At 38.0% G+C, this 5,083-nt stretch overlaps 1 pseudogene; it reads left to right on the forward strand.

Annotated features, from left to right (window-relative positions):
• The first annotated feature begins 1,024 nt into the window (after positions 1–1,024).
• Positions 1,025–4,726, forward strand: LOC149186988 (disease resistance protein SUMM2-like; annotated as a pseudogene).
• Positions 4,727–5,083: the final 357 nt, after the last annotated feature.

Genomic DNA, 5,083 nt, shown 5'->3' on the forward strand with positions numbered 1-5,083 from the left:
GAAGTAATAATATGTTTAATATTATCCTTTTTATCCAAGATGATCTCCTCCTTTATGCCCCAATAGTCTAGCCAAGACTGGGCATCCTTATGTCAACCTAGCTTGAGCAGTAGGTGGGAGTTTTGGCTAGAGTTAGAAGCAATTTTTGGGAACCTTTGGGACTCCATGTTGTATAGCTTCTTCTTATACATGAGATACGTAATGGTAGCACTGCTTTTAATGGGAGATACCTAATAAGGCGTATGGTAGGGGATTTAACCTTATAGAATATTTAAGAAATAATTTTAGTAATAATATGGTTGAGGTTTATTTCAAGTGTTGTGATGTCATTTTCTTCTCAATTTAATTAAAAAAAATGTTATAAAACAAAATTAAAATTAAATATATACAAAATATTTTGACTATGAAATGGATTACATTTTTGACATGCTTAGTATTGTAACAAAGGTTATTTACAACTTAAAATCTACATAATAAAGTGAGAATGATTCTCTATAATTAAATATCTTGTTAATATATGTCTAACTCATATTTTAATTCATTTAATAATAATAAAGATAAAATTACACTTAATTAATTTTATTAATTTGAAATGCATCATAATATAAGTGTGTTGATATTGGAAACAAATTTTCTATAAAAAATGATGTAAAAAAACTATAATATTCAAAATTTTAAACAAACACTTCACACATTTCAAAAAATATATAAAAATATAATTTTAAAATATCATAAAATTAAATTTTAATAAAAAAATAATTAAATTTTAATAAAAAAATAATTAAATTATCACATCTATGAGATTGATTCCTATAAATATTTATTAACCATTTAATTTATATAACTCTTTTTATTTTTTCTAAATTCTTATTATCCAACTTTATTCTACTTTAATTTTATTCTACTTTAATTAGTTGGCATGCGATATATCTACGTTTACTTAATTAAGTGGCATAGAATATATCAAATCGTCTAAATCAATTAATCCGCACTGGTCTTCTGTCCACAAAAATTCTCATACGCGTTATCAACTTTGTCCACGACTTTGCGAATAAAAAATTCCTTCCTTTGCAAGTGCTCATCAGAGTTGAATCAAGTTTGTGCAGTACTTTACAAATAGATTTATATTCACGTCCTCCTGCTACATATTCAGCAATACCTATTTCATTTTCAGCAGATAGCTTATTGCAGTAGTAACTGGATTAGGTCATTGAAAAAATATGGGAGATCCTGGATTTATCTCGGGATTGATAGGCGTCGTTGTTGACAGGTTGATCCAAGTAATAGAGAAAGAAGTTATGACTGCTATTACTTAGAGAAGAGCTTAGGAGTTTGGAAAAAATAGTTAAGGAGATTCGGCCTGTAAACATGGAAATTCAACAATATCGAATAGCTATTCGGCAGTCTCAGAGTGAATCAGTTAAGAATATTGAACCTGCTACAGTGAACAACTGGCTTAAAAATTTGAACAGCATCCTTGAAGATGCAAGAGATATAGTACTGAAGTGCCATGTTTCAGCATACAATTTGATATCTCGATATATATTGAGTAAGAAGATCAGAAAGTGTATTGACAGCTTGCAGGGTCATCTGGAAAGATTGCCTTTGATAGGATTCACTTATCAGCTCCATTCTGATCTGACTAATAGGTTACAGAGCCAGGAGGCTGCTCAGAACCAATCTTCAATTCCTTCAACCAGCCAGCCGAGCCTTGCAAGTTACAGGCAACAGCCAATTCAAGAGCCGTGCATTGTCGGACAAGATGAGCTATTTGTAAACCTTAAAAGTCTGGTAATGGATGACAAGGAAATAGCATCCTCTACCCCATCCAGAATAGGTGTTTTCGGTATGGGTGGGGCTGGAAAAACCCTGCTCCTCAAGAGAGTGCAAAATGACAAGGAAGTGCAGCAACACTTTGAGAAAGATCTGATTCTCTGGTTGACAGTTACCCATAATTTGTCAATCATAAATCTCCGCAATAATCTTGGGAGGCAGATAAACCTCCATAACAATGAGGGTTTTGATGTTAGATGTGGTGAGGAGGATGTTAGGCGATGGATTCACGAAAAAAATGAGCAGCAGGAGATTTTTGTTTTTATTAGACGATATTTGGGATGACAGTGAAACTTTGCTGGAGATGTTGGGTGTACCAGACGATCATGTCCATGGGAACTCCAAGATAGTTGTATCGACAAGAGATCGAAGAGTCCTTTCAAAGATGAGGGTGAGCAATCCTATTAGCATGGATTATCTTTCTCCAGAGGAGAGCTGGAGGCTCTTCTGCTTTCATGCTTTTGCAGGTAATGAGCACACTCTATCTGGGTCAATCGAAAAGATTGCACAGTATGTCTGTTCAGAGTGCGATCGGCTGCCGCTTGCTCTCAAAGTCATTGGAGCAGCCATGGCGGGCGTCACTGCCCCGTCCGAGTGGCGGATGGCGTTAGAAAAACTCCGAAATGCTGATAAACTCGACCCTCAAGTAGAGAAGTAACTCTATAATCGACTGAGATTGAGTTACGATGCGCTGTGCACCCCGCAACTTTTTGCTTTGCAGCTTTGCTTTCTGTACATCGGAGCTTTCAAAGAGGACGAGGATATGTATGTGGAGGATGTGATAAACTTGTGGATAGGAGAGGGTCTCCTTCCCACGGAGGAAGGTAAAGATCCATTGGAAATTGGAAGGTCTCATGCCAACTTTTTACTGGATCGGTGCCTGATAGAAGCTAGTATCAAGGACGCTGACGGACAGGTGGTGGCCTGCCCGATGCACGATGTGTTACACGATCTGGCACTGCAAATTGCCGAGAAGGAAGAAAACTGCTGCTTTAGAGCGGGCAAAGCTTTGGTTGAATTCCCTTTGAAAGATTGCATAGGCAAGGGAAGGATTTCTCTGATGGAGAACAAATTTCGTCAATCCCTGATGAATTCCAAGGTCATGATGTCAGGGCGATGCTGCTCTCTGAGAGCAAATCTTTGGAAGATATTCCGTCCCGTGTGACGAGGACTCTTACATCTATTAGAGTCCTGGATTTGGGAGGAACGTCCATCAAAACATTGCCTGAAAGCTTTGGAGCGTTGAAGCATCTGGTGTTCCTCCGTCTAGCACGAGCGCCGATAGCGGAGCTGCCCGATTCAATAACAAGATTGAAGAAACTCCAGATACTGGATTTGTCTCACTGTGGCCAGCTGAGTAAGTTGCCTTACGGGTTACATAAAATGACAAGTTTGATATATCTGGATCTGAGTTTCTGTCAAGGGGTAAAATACATTCCTTGTGGGATCTCAATGCTCACGTCGTTGCAGTATCTGAAAATGGAAAAGTGCTGGCAAGCTTGGCAGCCATCACCACAGCCCAGAAAAAACTCTGTGATTTGACGGGAGGTCGTGCAGAGCACAAAAGACCTGCTAGATTCAGCGATCTCCACAGTCTGAAGCACCTCAAATGGCTGGCACTGGAAGATTCGGGGCGACAATTTACAGAGGGTGTAGTGGGTAATATGGTAGAGATGAGAACCCTTATCCTGCGGATGCAGCGGATGAAGGTGTTACCAGAGGACATGAAAAGTATGGTAGAGCTAAACACTCTGGTTCTGCAGTTCGACGTTTTAGTTAAGATGAAAAGTATGGTAGAGCTAAACACTCTGGTTCTGCAGTTCGACGTTTTAGTTAAGATCCCATCATGGATATGTGATTTCCAGCAGTTAAGTTGCCTAATACTAAGGTCTTGTTGGGACTTACAGGAGATTCCTGTAGGGCTGGAGAAGCTTGAATGGTTGAGGAGACTGGATATAATTGGATCGTGGTCCTTAAGAGAGTTGCCCGACGCCTATGGCAAGGAGGGTGCGTTTCCAAGGCTGGAAAGCTTTTGGTTGGATCAAACAAGGACGTTGGAGGTTTTTCCTCCAATAAGTCGGGGAGCTATGCCTCTGTTAAAGAAGTTGGGATTGGTGTGTTGCCTCAATGTGAAAACCCTTCCTCTAAGGCTTCAAAATTTACAGAATCTGAGGGAAGTGCATGTATATGAGAGTCCCTTAATACTCAAATCTATGGAAGAGGAAGGTAGCGAAGCATGGTTGACAGTTCGACAACTGGAAGGAGAGATGCATGTGGAGATATTGAAAGAATCGACTGCTAACCACCGCCATAAACGCATGGAAAAGAGAATGGGAAATAAATACTGGTGGGATAGGTTCGTCAGTAATATGTGGATGGATTTTAACATGTAAGCCATCGTCATGGGTAAGCAATTTAGTTAAAAGCAGTATTCAAAATCGTTGCATCGTTGTAGGAATGACTCATGTTGCTTGGATCACTGTCATCACATGAGAGGTGACTTTGTTTTCATTCAATTTCCTGTTCATAAACTTGAGTATACATTTTGCTTTCTTTATTTCTTTCCCTCTGCATTTTAAATTGGCATAAGTTTAAGGAGAAAGGTTGGCTTGTTTCTCATAAATTTGCTTTGAGTGGCATCTGTATTGTGATTGTTTTATTTCCTCCTTTGTAACTAAATAAAGAAAGAGAATGGTTGCTTGATTTGTGATCAACTTGAGTTCAGTAGCATCTGTATTTTACTTGCTTTATTTTCTCCTTTGTAATTAAATAAAGGAATACAGAACTACAGGAAGACCAGCCAATCAACTTGAGTCCAGTGGCATTTGTATTTTACCTTTTATTTTCTGTTATGTAATTAAATAAAGAGACAGAATAGTTCGTTGATTTGTTATCAACCTAAGCAAAGTGGCATCTCTCTATTTTCTTTGTTCTATATTCTCCAATGTATTTAATTAAAAAGATTGTGTGGCTGTTTTCTTCTTTTGTTTCTTTCTGGAATTTATAGTCATTATAGTCACTGGTTGCATCTCTCTATTTTGTTTGTTTTATATTCTCCCATGTATTTAATTAAAAAGATTGTGTGGCTGTTGTTTTCTTTTCTTTCTTTCATTATAGTCATCACTGGTTGATCTGATTGGAAGTAAACTAAATGAAAGAAAAGGGTAAAAAGTTCATCTTAGACTCAAGAGGTGGACGAAATGAACCAGTGGAGAGCAGGGGCATTAAAACTAGGATCAAAATAGAATTC

The sequence above is a fragment of the Pinus tabuliformis genome, chromosome 3_1 (assembly GCF_031772625.1).
Source record: "Pinus tabuliformis cultivar Carrire ecotype Pingquan chromosome 3_1, CPIR1, whole genome shotgun sequence".
NCBI classification, from domain to species: Eukaryota; Viridiplantae; Streptophyta; class Pinopsida; order Pinales; family Pinaceae; genus Pinus; species Pinus tabuliformis.